The sequence below is a fragment of the Aquila chrysaetos genome, chromosome 22 (genome assembly GCF_900496995.4).
Source record: "Aquila chrysaetos chrysaetos chromosome 22, bAquChr1.4, whole genome shotgun sequence".
NCBI lineage: Eukaryota > Metazoa > Chordata > Aves > Accipitriformes > Accipitridae > Aquila > Aquila chrysaetos.
Genome location: NC_044025.1, coordinates 21810395 through 21825437, shown reverse-complemented (window position 1 = coordinate 21825437; position 15043 = coordinate 21810395).

Here is a 15043-nt window from a genome sequence, read left to right as displayed (position 1 = left end):
GCCGAAGGGATAAACCAAGCGAGCCACAGTGCATCAAAGGGAAAAAAATGTTGTTTGTGGTTCCTGCAGGACTAGTGGAAACCCGGCAGCACGGCCTCCGAGCAGCAATGCTGGGCCACAGCCAGCCGGGAAAGCAGGCAGTGCTCCAGCAAGCCGAATCAAGCACCCAGCGATGGCGAGCTTGGATTTGAACTGTCCAGCACCCCTCCTCTGGCACCCGGTCCCCTCAGATGCCCATGTGAATTGTCACTTGGGAACCTACCCTGCACTTCTTACTCAGGCAGATCTCCCGCTGAAAGCAGAGCGGCAGGGCCAGGCCCAGGGTCTCCGATGCCTGCATGGGGGGACGGGCCAGGGAGAGGAAAATTCAGCTGCTGGCAGCGTCCCTCAGTGCTGCGGGGTTACTGGGGGACTGCAGGCAGGGCTGCCGTTGCAACTCAGAAAGTGCAAGGAAATATTTCCACCAAGGAATTTGTTTTCGTAGGAAATTGTGAGAAATCTATCTGTCTGGGTAGAGTATGGGCCTTCTTAAATGTCTCTGCTGCAGCTTCAAGTTCCAGAGAGGCTCTAAGCTCCCTGCCCAGGGCTGCAGCCCAGGCACAGTGGTGGCTCACAGTAACACCGGTCCTGCCCTTCCCTCAGCAGCTGAAATGTTGCCGTGAACACAGGCACCCCCCCCCTCCTGGCTCCGAACCTTCGTAAATCCCATAAAATCAAGTATAGGAGAGTAAAGTAAACTGAGAGATGTTCAGTGAGCTGTGCCACCGTCCCATATGTAGTACATCTGATGCTTGACTCAGTATGAGAGGACAGCCGCCACCCCCCTGAGAAAAATAGTCCTGACATTAGCATAATTCTGCTATTGAGCTGTTGTTTTATTTTTGCTTTCTCCTAATCTTCACATATCTTCAGGCACTACTAGACTTTGGTGGTCCAGGGACGCAAGTATTTTGCAAGCGTGAAATACGAAGTTCCTAAACAAAAATAAAATCTACTCCTGGATTTAAAGTTCCCAAGAGTTTTAGGAGCCTTAATAAATACAGAGCAAGAGCCAAAGAAGCTGCCGTCTTGGTTTCCTGACACATGGATTGGCCTTGATGTGGTGGCCAGAGAGAAGAAGAGGTACAGCTTTGGTGGTAAAATGCCTTGTAATTTGGGAGACATGCACACACCAAAGATGTTTGCAACATCTGGCCTCTGTACCGCAAAGCGGGTGGAAGTGCTGGCTCGGTGGCAGTTCCGTACTTCACTCCAGAACGAACGGTTCACAGTCTGCTACGTGGTTTTGGGGTGCTGGTCTCTCCTCTAAAGATGCCGGCGGGTAGATCAAGCTGATGGGACGAGGCGCAGAGGAGGGTGCCTGTGCAGCGGGCGGGGGGGGTCTCTGCCTGCGAGCCCGGCCTGGCAGATACCGGCGTTTGGGGGCGGTGTGACCGCGGCCCAGCCCGGCCCCCAACGGCGGGGGGGGGGGGGGGGCGGCTGCCGGCGGCCCCGGGCGGCGCTGGGCTGGGGGGGGACTCGGGGGGGGGGGCGGGCGGGCGGGCTGCGGGCAGCGCCGGGGGCTCGCAGGGTGGGTGCGCGGGATGCGCGGGGGGCGCAGGGTGGATGCGCGGAGGTGCAGGGGGGTTGCGCGGGGGGGGATGCGCAGGGGCGCAGGGGGTTGCGCGGGGGGTGCAGGGGGGATGCGCGGGGGCTGCAGGGGGGATGCGCGGGGGCGCAGGGGGTTGCGCGGGGGCTGCAGGGGGGATGCGCGGGGCCGCGGGTGCCCCGCACCGGCGCTGCCCGCCCGAGGTGCGCGGCCGGGGAGGGGGCGCGGGGGTCGGGCTGCGAGGGGCGCGGAGGATGGAGCTGGGAAAGCAGCTTCCTCCCATCGGGGGGAACCGGCGCATTGTCGCAAAGCTCCATGCCCTGATTTATGATAAAAAATTTAAAGGAAATCATTTATATTTCAGAGGGCCTAAATAGCTGCATGAAAGTTTTATCTAAAGTGGCACCATATTTATAGGCAGTCCTGCTGCGTTAGAAGTAATTAATAGAGGGATAAATTTCAGGCCTTTGTTTTGCTTTGGTTTTAATCCTCCCTTTATTTAGGGCTCTCTGGTTAATGTAAATAAACAAGAGGATGCAAACAGAAAGCTGGGTATGAAGCCTGAGGTAGTGCCCGTTTGGCAGAGCACATCTCCCCATCCCTGGCTCTGAGAGCATTTGCACGGGGCTGGCATTTTTTCCCCATCTCTCTGCTGTTGCTTCCTTCCCTTTCAAGCAAGGAGGAGATGTTGGAGACCTTGCACGCCTCATTCCTCTTTCTCGTGTGAAACTGCACGCGCTGTTCGGAGGATGCAGCCAAGGATCACACGGTGGGACACAGAGCTCGGTCCGGGGCTCATGTCACAGCTTAGACCTGGCTTCTGTCACAGCCTACCCCAGGCACACCTTTCCTGACTGCCTGTTTTAAGCACAGGCTTTTCCTTCCCTCCTGAAGGCAGCTGCTTTGAAAGGAACCAGTCTGGGTAATGTAGCTGCTGAGCTCCCTTTAATTAAAGCTGTAAAATATTGATGTTCCTGGCCCTGTCTACTGACGTTACACCTTACAAACAGAGGAGAGAAGTCCAAAGGATAAACAATAACAAGTTAAAAGAGCCCAGATGGTTTGCCATCAGAAACTATCAGCAGGCTCAAAGGTGTCACTGCAATAGATTTCAGAGATCATTCACCTACTGGTAAATAATTAATGGTATTTCTGGAAGAAAAAAAAACAACCCACCACCAAACCCATACCCTGATGAAACATCACTAGTCACTCATTGAAAATCTGAAGGTAAAAGTCAGATTAAAAGCACGTGCTATTTTATTCTTTGTCACAATTCAAAGATTGCTATCCATTTTCCTAATACATCAAAATACCCTGTTCTTATTTAGATTTTAATTCAAAGCCCATCACAGTCAGAGTGTTGTTGATAGGCTTTTGATTTCATTGTATTAATTCAATTTAGTTTAAAAATTATATAGTAAATGCTTACACAGGACTGATGGAAGTTTGAAATATAAACGTGTAATTTAACACACAATTCATGCCAATATCCTCTCTACCATGGACTAAGCAGCACTAGCTATTACAGTCACAAAGCCAACGTAACTTGCCCCATTAAATTTTCCTCAATTGCTATTTAAAACAACCACATAATTCCCTGCAAATCTGGCTCTTCTGGAGTATACCACTACTATACCTTTTGAGATCCATGAGTAAGCTAAAGCATGCATCGCTAACACAAAGACACTTTCCTTCTCCTCACTGGGGGAACACAGCCATGGGTACCCAGTTTCTGTCTTCTTCTTTGGAGCCTTTGCTCCCCTACCCTGCCCACCCTGAGTCCTGGGAGGGTTTCGCTGTCACGCCCTCGCATTTGTCTTCACTATGTATCTGAAAAAGAAGTCATGTTTTTCAGACCTGACTCAAGATTCATGTGATAAAGCAAGTTCTGCGATGCTGAGATGCAGCCTGTTATCACAAAATCATAGAATGGTTTGGGTTGGAAGGGACCTTTAAAGGTCATCTAGTCCAACCCCCCTGCACTGAGCAGGGACATCTTCAACTAGATCAGGTTGCTCAGAGCCCTGTCCAACCCGACCTTGAATGTTTCAAGGGAGGGGGGATCTACCACCTCTCTGGGCAACCTGGTCCAGTGCCTCACCATACTCATTGTAAAACATTTCTTCCTTACATCTAGTCTGAATCTGCCCTCTTTTAGTTTAAAACCATTACCCCTTGTCCTATCACTATAGGCCCTGCTAAAAAGTTTGTCCCCGTCTTTCTTGTAAGCCCCCTTTAAGTACTGGCAGGCTGCAATAAGGTCTCCCCAGAGCCTTCTCTTCTACAGGCTGAAAAACCCCAACTGTCTCAGCCTGTCCTCACAGCAGAGGTGTTCCATCCCTCTGATCATTTTTGTGTCCCCCTTCTGGACCCATTCCAACAGGTCCATGTCCTTACTGTGCTGAGGATTCCAGAGCTGGACGCAGTACTGCAGGTGGGGTCTCACCAGAGCAGAGCAGAGGAGCAGAATCCCCTCCCTCAACCTGCTGGCCACGCTGCTTTGGATGCAGCCCAGGATACGGTTGGCTTTTGGGGCTGTGAGTGCATGTTGCCGGCTCATGTCCAGCTTTTCATCCACCTCCAAGTCCTTCTCTGCAGGGCTGCTCTCTATCCCTTCATCCCCCAGCCTGTATTGATACTGGGGGTTGCTCCGACCCAGGGGCAGGACCTTGAACTTGGCCTTGTTGAACCTTGTGAGGTTCACACGGGCCCACTTCTTGAGCTTGTGTGCCTGATGCACGGGAAGGAAGAGTGACGAGCGCTGACTTTGGAAGGTTCCTGCAGAACTTGGGTTTGCACAGCACATTTCTAGTACCCTAAAAGTGCAAGCCACACTGCACCTAGTATGATATAGCTGTTCTGCTGCACAATCTGATCGAGGAAATATCTAGGATTACCCAGACAGTCAATTATTCATCAGCTAAACGGCCAAGCATCAATTACCTGGCTTGATTCTCTTATTCATTAAGGAGATTGAAGAGCCCAACTTGACAAAGCAAAAAGAAAGTTGCTAAGTTACAGGAGCTGCCCGGCTCAGTAGCAGGGCCACACCGTGTCAGGCTTTCAAAGGGAAGGGGTCTGACAGCGAGGAAGTCTCCGAGGCTATAGAGTGTCACCCAGAGCACTCGGGTTTTAGAGTAGTCCATTCCTCCGCAGGGCTGAAAGTAACGGGGTTAAACAGAGAGGCAGCACTGCGCTGGAGTTATAATTGCGCCCTGGTGGGGGTACAGTGAGAGGTCAGCTGGGGCCTCACCCAGAAGAGAAGGCTTGAGAGAGTGAAAGGTGCTGTAAGGGTGTTTTGAAGGAGAACTTGAAGGGTTAAAGCGAAGGGCCAGGGAAGGACCATTGGCATTCGTGGAAGTTTTTAATACAGGTGAGGGTGTGATGGAACTATTTCAGAGAGAAAAGCTGCAAGCAGCATCGTAGCAAAGGTACCACTCGGCAGAGATTCTCAGCCAGGTCCTGCAGCAGAGAGATCTCACAGGCAGTTTATGACAAAAGCACGTTTCCCACTGCTCCTGAGCCATCTCCCCATGCAAACGGGCCAGGCACTGAGGGGCTCAGCAGCTTGCTGAGGGTCACCACAGCCCAGCAGGCAGGGACCAGCTTGGAGTTGGGAAGAGGCGTGGAGCTGCAGGAGGGGGGTTCCCACCGGCTGCTGCAGGGCTGAGGCCAAGGTGCGCGTCTCCGACAGGCACGAAGACGAGTTGTGGAAGCAAAGCCAGAGCCAGCCGGCATTCAGCAGCGTGTCCTGCAGCACCTGGTAAAGCCCCGCAGCTCTAATCGCTGAGCCGCACACTGACAGTAAACACAACCAAAAACTTGCAGCGAGCATTTGACATGCAGACCCCATGCAGCCGGAGTCAGTCTGACCAACCTGGCACAACCCAGGGAAATAAAGGTTGCTGCTGGTGCCAGCATTTCTCTTTCGGAGAAGTGGACGAGGACCTGGAGCTGTGGGTCTGGGGAGCTGTGCTGGCCGTAAGGACCGGGGTGGTGAGGGACAGGGCGTCCCTGTGCTCTCCCCGGGGCCGGAGCGCGTGGTGCACACAGGGCAGGGCGCACCGAGGTGTCTGCCATGTGGCAGAGCAAGTTTGGAGCTTGCTGCCGCTGACTCTCGGCATCCACCCAGGGAAAAGGCCCGTCAGTGAAGTAACATAAACCTGCAGCAGGACACACAGCTTGAGCTGACAGACTGCTTACCCCCAAAACTGCCAGAGCCTGGAAGAGAATAATGACAATAAATTAAAAGTCAGAAAAACGCAATGTACATCGTTACACGGCTGCAGACGCCATCTCTTAACCATTCTGTGACTGCTGGATTACTCATTACAAGGATTTGAGAGAACAGTAAAGATATAGGATTCCATTGAGACAAGAGCAACAAAAGTTTCCAGTAAGTACTTGTCTCATCAACATTACTGACCTGCTCTGGTAGCAAGCGCTCCCGAGCCGTGCGGCTCCACCACCATCACCCACGTGGATCAGTACACTCTGCTCCAAGCATGGGCTTTCCTGGCTGGTCAGGTGGCCCTGGCTCTGCCCGATGTCCCCTAGATGTACTGGACCTCCCCGCCAGTCCCTGGTGGTGACCACGCAGTTTCCACACTGGTTGTGGAACTGGGTGCCGACCCATTAACAGCAGCACATGCAACTAATCTGACTCAACAAGCAGATTTTGCGACATGTGTTTTTGTCCCATATCTTTCTCTTCCATGATTTGTCTTTCGCTGTTCCTACCTCGTGCCTGCTGGCGCGGCTGAGACCTGGAAAGTCTGCATTGAACAGGCCAGGGAGGGCAACCTGGGAGCATGGGAAGAGTCATGGGAAGCAGAATAACTACCCGCAAGTCCTATTGCTCATGGTGCTGGAAGTAGCAGTGAAGTTTCCCTCCCAGGACTCCATCCCTCGCAGCTCTTCATCTCGTCGAGGATGGGCTTTCTCTGCAGACAGGGAACGGCTGCGGGTCCGCTCTGCATGGGTTACCATGGGCTAGCCCACCGAAGGACGGGGCAGTGAGGGCTGTTGCTGAGCTTCCTTCCCAGGAGAAGAGAGGGGAAGTACCTGGGGTTTGAGCGTTGCTTCAGATTAAATTATAAGTCCTTGCTCTCATCTTCTGTAATTAAAAAACAAAATGAAGTTTTGCCGGCTGCATGCAGAGGAGCTCTCGGAGAGCAAAGTCTTGGGTACGTTACTGGTCACAGGCAGTGGGCATGGGCAGCTCCAGAAGACTGACTGGGTGTTTGCGAGTAGTAATCCTAGACTGAAACTAGAAAGCCTGTAGTATTAGAAAAGCATTGTGGCTATCTTAGAAAACTAGAAGTGCCAAAGCCACACTGCAGCATTGAAATGCTTGTTTAATGGAGGCAGAACAAACAGCCTGTCTTCCAGCAGTAGCATGTGGAAAGCTGATGCAATCTTATTTTTTAATTTTTCAGTAAACAAGGCTTTGATTTGAGGTCCCAGGAATGCAAGATGCCAGACAATTCATGCTAACTGGGAGGTCTTCCTCGTACTTATTTGTAATGTGCATGAATTAGAGAACTTGTTTCTTGTATCATTCACTGAAATTAAAATTGTAACAAAGGACACATCAGTGCTTGTTAAAAATAAACCCGATCTGTTCCTGATGGAGATAACAGGAGCAACATGACAATATTTTCTGGGAGTGGGGGTGGAACAGAGCACTTATGTGTCAGGCATCTCTTTCTTGTAATATTTGCTCCTAATTCTAGAAATGCATCTAAATGTAGTCTAACAGGACTCCGTTCCACAAGAAATTAATGAGGAACAAACATTAATTATTCATGTCCTGAAACAGTAGGTCTGCTAATGTTTTTGCTAATCAACAAGTCAAACAGCTGTATCTTTGTCAGGGCAATCTTGGGGAGGATGGAGAAAGAACAACATTGATATGTTTTACCTGACTGCCCCCAAAGTCTTGCCCTTAGTTTGCACATTTCTCCACCAGGAATCTGGGATTCCTGCTACTTTTTAACGCCATCCATTGTTAGAAGATTGAACTGAGACACTCTCCAGCACAACATCCGCTGCAGACTGGCCCAAACTCTGGTGAAGGAGCTATGAGGAGCTCCCCAGACGGCTTCCAGGCCTTTGGAGTCAGCCCTTTGTAGGAAAAATTAAGGGAATGAGATGAAGCAAAACAAAAATCCAACCAAAGGAGAAAGGAAGAACCGGGATTCAGCTGCTCAGGCCTGAAACAGAGACCGAGTATCTGAACAAAACCTGCCCTTGGCACTTCTGGTCATTCGTGCCCCGGTTGGAGTCTGTGGGCTCACTGCTGGGTCCCAGGGACAGCACCGCAGCGGGGACACCCAACAGCAGGAGAAATGGAAACTATAGATGGGTTAAGGACTGACTTTTCATGCTGGGCCTTTATCTGGGTGAATGTAATGAATTGAACCTACAGAAATATTGCTGTTTAGACATTTACCTAACAGAACACACTTAAAAATTAATGGCTTTGTTTAGAAAAAAAATACTTAAAAAAATCAAAGCATAATTAGAGAACAAGTTGCTTTCAAACAAGAGCTTGAAATGTTAAACAAAATTAAAAATATATTTCCTTCAAAGCGGCAAAGATTACATAGCCAAAAAAGGAGTTAAAATCCTCTTGCTTTGCCAAAATTCAGTGGCCCGAAGCTATTTTTTTTTGTTTGCTGTGAAATTAATTGCTTGAACAAGAGCAGAGCAAGGACTGTTCAGCATGCATTTACGCAGAGACTCTTAAACATCCTCCATCTAATTCAGCAAGGGGTGTTTGTCTCCACATCCAACCAAAGGAGCACAGATTGTGTGGAGCAGCAATTGTCATGACCCTCTGCTGCCCAGCAAAATGCAACAGTAAGAAAACTCAGGAAAACAGTGCCAAAGAAAGCAGTTCGGCATCCTCACACATTGCTCCCAACATAGCTGTTTGGCTCATATTTACTATACTTTGGTCATCATCCATAAACCAGTAAGGGTAAAGACATATATTTTTCCACTTTCAAAGTGGAAAAAAAAACCCAAACCCTTTTTTTTGCCCCAAAATTTCAAATATTATTTTTCAAATTGAAGGGATTTTAAGACTTGCCCAGAGTACAAAATCTCTCTCTACATGTCCAACATTCCATTAGAGCTTCTGCATCTTAAAACTTGTCCAAGAAGAAGGTCAAGCTGCTTAAATCCTGGAGCTATATCATAGCTGCAGTTGCAGCAGATAAAGTCCTTCCCTCCCAGGATCCCCAAACAAGCTGATTACCAGTTTGATAACCAAACCCAGAATTTCCCTGCTACCGGTGCTCTAACAAACAATTTTCCATCACATCTGCCTTGGGATTCATTCTGAATTGGTTCCAATCTGATGAGGCACCATGGGACCCCGCATCGAGGGTTTGGGGCTTTTCCCAGGAGAGGAGGTGACCGACGTCCCACAGGCTGAGAGCTGCAGGGAACACAGACGTAGGGAAGCTGCCGGGTGCTGCTGTGCCCTGTAGCTCTCAAATTATTCAGCTTTGTGCTGCCTTCACATCCCCGTTACATTAATGCTCCCTGAAATCTTCATTAAAATTTGAAATTAAAATGTAACAATCAAAGAGGGTGGGGAGGAATCCTGTCACCTGATGTTAAACTCATCCCTTCCATGGTCACATTTCTTGGGGTTTAATTGAAGAAGTCACAACGACTGCCGCACCCGAGCTCAGGGAAAACAAGGTCACTGGCCAGAGCGTGCGTGCCATCAGTAACACACCCACGCGAGCCCACGTCGGTGTCAGTGCTGACGGGCTGTGGTTTCCTGTGGCTCTCGGCGATGTTTTACTGAAGAGGACGCGGGGCTGTGCAGTGCCAGCCCCCCGCACACCAAGTAGCCTTTGCCACAGCAGGTGCTTGCTGGCTGCATGCGTTACATGGTGTTTTAGCAGCTCACCTGTCTTCAGTGTTAACATCTCTTTGCCTCTTGCACATTTTTTCACCGATTGGACGTGCCAGGATGCCTTGCTGTGATCAGGAGAAGAAAATCTCAAGTTCCTAACCCGCTTTCCATTTAGACGCAAACATCCCAGTTAGAAAGCCCTATAAGCAAGAAATGTTTCCAAAGTGGCAAAAGGTTTCTGTATTGAAAGCATTAGAGAAATCCCTGGGGAGCATTCCCGAAGAAAAGGCCCACTCGGGTCCTAACCCAGTGCTCGACCACGTGCCGGGACCCAGAGGCAACGGTTCTACCCAGCACCAACCCCACGTTTGTGTAACTCAGCACAGGCTCCCGACTCGGTGGTGCCACCGCGCCACCCGTTGTGGAAAGGTTTATGTTGCCAGCACAAAGACGTGAGACGTCCAGGGAATACTTATAGTTGGGTTTTGCCAGAGACGGGCGACCCAGGGAGTGCAGATGTTGCAGGGAAGGTGCTGGCTCTTCCCAAAGCCTTTGAGAGCTCAGACAACGGAGGGAACTATTTAAAGTCAGTCCCTGAGCCACAGCAGCGTGAGGAGCAAGCCTAGGGCAATATGCAGCCATGTTAAGATGCAGGCAGGGGCAAGAGCTTGCACCCCTCTGAAAGCAGGTTCAGCACAGCAATAGCAACAGCATCGCCCACCTGGTGCCCCTGCGGCTGGGGCTACTCTCCTGGACAGGGCTGCCTAGGAAACGTTACAGGTCCCTGCTCCTAACAGCATCCCAAAAGGTGCCTTTTGTTTTGCACCAGTCGGAGCAATGCTCTGTTGCTGATGCTTCTTACGCATTGCACCAGCTCTTTCTCCAGGACAGAGAGGGCTCTCTCCCACCCGGAGCTCCGCAGGCTTTGAGAGGAGCTGGAAAACGGTGCAGCTGTTTGCTAGGGTTTGTGGCAGAAGCATCGCCCGGCAGAGGAAGGGGGAGAGTCTTTGCTCTGCTTCGCAAAACTGCCCGCGATGGTGCGAGGCTGCTTGCTGCACCGGGTGGGCTCGGGCATGATGCAAGGCTTTGCATACAATTCTGCACAGCTTTGCAGATTTTACTGTTTGAAGTCACACATGTTGTGTTCTGGAGGTGTTTCCTCCCCTGGTTTAGGGAAGCACAGCACCCTAAAGCTCGCGGCATCAAGTTTTGCAGCCCTTTATTAGACATTTCCCCAAATGAACAATCAAACAGTTTTGGGGCAGTGTAAATCTGTAAGAATCCATTCCTTCCAATGCAGGCAAACTTCAGACATTAATGTATTTTGTAGTTAAATTAACAAGTCTCATTACTTTTCTCCCTGACACATCAGTCTCCACATGTTGATATTAAAGCTTCCACTGCATACAAATACAGCCTGAAAATGCTTTCCTATAGGCCTAGATATGCTTACAGTTGCATATACTTTGATCCTGATTTAGACTTAACTCCCTCTTTAATAATAGAGACATCAACAGTTGGCAGTGTGCTTGTTCAAGTCCTCATCTTCTTTGACCCACAGGTAACTCAAAGTCATGTCAAAAAGCAAAGAGTGGATGAAATTGTTGTCTGACATACCTTTAGCCACCAGAGAGCACACAGAGAGGTATGTTATGTTGAGTTGACTCCAAATAATTTTCACATGAATTACTAAAGTGCCAGAAATGTATAATTTATTAGCATTTAAATAAGTCACAGAGCAGAAGTGCTTTAAGGTTATCGGTGCAAGATGCGCAGGCTAGGCTATAATTAACTCAAAAACGTCATTGAGAGCAGTGCTCTTGGCGGTGCCGCACCGACATGATCAAGGCACAGCACGACAAAGTACAAAAGGGGTCCGACTCCCAAAAAATAAGATGAATAACAACACAGCAGTCAAACCCCTGAGGCGGGGGGTGATGCTGGTGCCTACTCCCCACACCTCCCCATCGCTGACAGGGTTTTCCCCCGGGTCCGGGACACACGTTTTCCCTCTCGAGCATTCACGGTCCTGGCAGCGCTGTGGCCTGCGTGCCGTCGGTCAGCGAGAGCCGTCACGGTGCCCGACGGCATCCGCCTCTCCTGGAGGAAACGCGGCCTCGACGGAGATGGACGGCCCCGGACCGCCTGCCGCCGCGCGCCCGGGGCTGGCACGGGGGTCGCTGCCGCCGCTGCTGGGGGGTCACCGCCGGGGACTGTGCCGGGGGGGCCGGGTCAGCACCGAGCTCTGCCGGGGGTTTCCCCTCTGGCCTTTGTCACTTCCCTCTGCCACAGCTGGAGGCACCGAGAGCGGCGACGCCAACTCTGCTACAGCCTTCGTTTGGGCTGGAGTACATCGACCAGATACGATGTTTTTTGAAGTTCAAATCTAAAGGCTGTTTCTGACAAAGTGTATTTGCCAGATGCCATAAAGGAATAGCAAAAAACCTCGTTTTTCTTTTGTGGGAAGACGACGGAAGACCCGGGTGAAGCAGGGCACTGGGGATGTACGCAATTCTGCCATTTGACCCTGCTGTGGTGAAACAGAGCGAGGCTGAGGAAACCCCTCGGTCCCCCAGGTCCGGGCGCCCTTTGCTCCCCGGGTTTGGACGCCCGGCTCATCCCCGCACGAGGGATCCCCCTGCTTACCCTGCTCCCCGGCAGCTCCAGCCGGTCTGCGGGACGGGACACCGGACCCGTCCCAGCGCCGCAGCCGGCCTGGACCAGAGCCAAATGCCTCCCAGAGCCCCGGGGAGCAGCGGCAGTTCTGGGGGCCACGGCTGGTGAGCCACGGCAGGTCTTCTCAGCGGAGCCCAACCACCACCTTCTCAGAGCAAACGCGGCTCTTGCCGCACCTTTGCGGTTCACCGTAATGGCTCCTGCCCTAGAGTCAATGTAAAAGTCTGCTTCAGCGCTGCCCGTGTCACACGCTGACACCATTTAACACCGACCTACGCGGCATGGCAAGGCCGGACGTCACTGTCACCCCCGAGGCCAAGCACCAACCTCCAACTCGCTGCGTGTCACACATATCCACGTCGAGTGTCTCTTATGGCAAAGACATTACTGAACCAAGTAAACGCAGACCTACCCGTCCCCACACGAGGGACCCAAGCGTGGTAAATGGATGCTGCTGTTGAGACGTGGCCGGAGTGGAAACGATCATTCCTTGTAGAGTGCCAGAATGATCCACCCTCATGCGTGCAATATTCACGCAATCACAAGTTTAAAACACACATCATCAGCTTTTTCTCTCTATACGATTTTCCAGTCATACAAAAGCTGCAAGAATGTAGCTGAATAAGTTTACAAACTTTCAATTTATACTAGGGTTAAAAGCAAGACAGCAAGCAGAAAATACTGAAAAAATACAGAAGCAGTATATAAAAATCTGTATCATCACAACCGAGTTCACCACTGTGAAAGCACATTTAAGATCAAACTGAAAATAAAATAAGCAGACAAATCACAGTAAAACACATTAGATTTCCAGGATGAACGTTGCTAGGGTCACAGAAGATATTGCTTAAAAATATACTTATCCGGAGATTAACATAAATCCTGTTCTACATGGTTTCCAATAAACTTTTCTGCGTGTCCTTTCCACCCTGGAGAGGCAGTCCACCCTGCCGATGGGGACAGAGGCGGCTGGGACAGCCGGGGTCGGGAAGGGAAGGCAGCACCTGCGGCTGGTGGTGCTACCGAACCAGCCGGCACTGACCCCAGTGCCGAGGGCACCTGCACTGGGACGTGTCTGTACCCTGCACACCCGAAAAGAGCCCATTTCTTGCTGACCATGGAGATGTCACGCTAATCTCTGAAGTGTCCTGTTACGACCCCTCGTGATGAGAAAATATTATTGCAGAGAAAATAATCCCACGCTTTGATTTGGCAAATATTTCGTTTGTATATTCAACCTACCCGATTACCACTGCTTCTTCCCATAAAATAAGCTTCAACTAGTTCCCCTCAAACGCAGCTTGGTGTTTGTCTGTGTGCAGAAACCGACCTAGCGAGCAGCCTGGGGAGCGTGGGGATGCCTCGTCCGCTGTGCTGCTGCTGCTCCGAGCTCGCCTGAAAATAGATGGTCTAGAGCAGTTACCTGGGAAACACAGTACTGGCCCTCCGCTCTTAAGTGAAAAAAGTGTAAAGTGCTGAGCTCCAGTCATGCAATGTCAACTTAAGATGCCCCCAGATTTATTAAAAATAAATCCTGGACTGCATATCCTGTTGTGGAGCAAAATCATCGTCACTTCAAATAAAGCAGGCATCAAGAAGCTGAGTGGCATGCAGCGTACTACCTGCAAATCAATCTCAGGCAGCGTTTTAAGGGATAAAAGGTGATATTCTGGTCACCTCACCCAGCATTCTGCCTTTGAACTGAGCAATGTGAAAATCTTCACTTGGGCAATATAGGTCAAATACTGAAAACTTTCAGATGCCTGAAGATGCAGATTTCAAATAAAAAAAGAGTTTAGATAACCATTAGGTTCTGCTGAGTTTACTTTTCAATTAAATCCGTCTCCAAACGGCAAGAAAATTAGAGAGATGCTGAAGCAATGCCGACAGCCCAAGGAGCAGGGGTGTGGAGAGCCCGGCTCGGGAAGGATCCCTGCATCCTCCTACCCTTACGGAAGCCTTTAAAACGCGACGTTAGTTTCTCCAGCCTACACTTTTCACCAATTCTTGTATTTAACTCCTGACACTGGACAGAAGGCCCTCCCAGGGGAAGGTTCAGTGCCCTTTAAAGACTTGTTTTGTCCTTCCAGACGGGGTACTGTTCTCATGACTTGCACCATCCTCACACTGTCCCAGTACCTCTTCAGAAGCAGCCGTACCCAAGCGGCTGTCAAGCACCACGCTCTATTACACACAAGACCTTACCCCACCCACCCTGCTGTCAGCCTTGCAGTGGTTCTCCACATCTGGCTCCACACATCCAGGATCTAGCACAGATCAACCTACCTGAAAATTAACAAGCAGCAATTGGAAATCGTCTGTGGAATGATCCTGGGGAGAAAGAGAGAGAAAAAGCTCTCATTAAGCCATTTACATTTTGATCATCACAATTATAGATCCTTCATGGAAAAAAGCAGTGGAAGTACACATAAAAAACTTCAGAGAAATGTCAGACAAACTTACTTCTCCATTTTCAACCACATGCTCGTGTCAGCGATCTCATCAATAAGGACCCAGATAAACATTGCACAACCGGCTCCATAAGACAGAACTGGGTCCCGTGTTTGAAAAGACAAGTTAAAATTATATTTCCATCTTTGGGAAACCTTTCTGTAAACAATTATTGTTGTTGTATTTCATACAACTATGAGTGTAGCTACTAAAGAGATTCTTGGCCTAATAATTATAGCAACAATTTACCTTCATGTATTTGTTCAGTTGAAATAATTACTTGACACATCTTGCTTTCTTCAAAATGGCTTTCAGCAAGATTCAGATCCATCCCTGCAGGAAGAGCTGTCCTACCCCACCAAACAGTACTTCTGTAATAGGGGAACATTTAGATGGTATTTGAAACAGCTGGGGGGGGGAAAATAAATCCAAAGCCACAAACACACAGA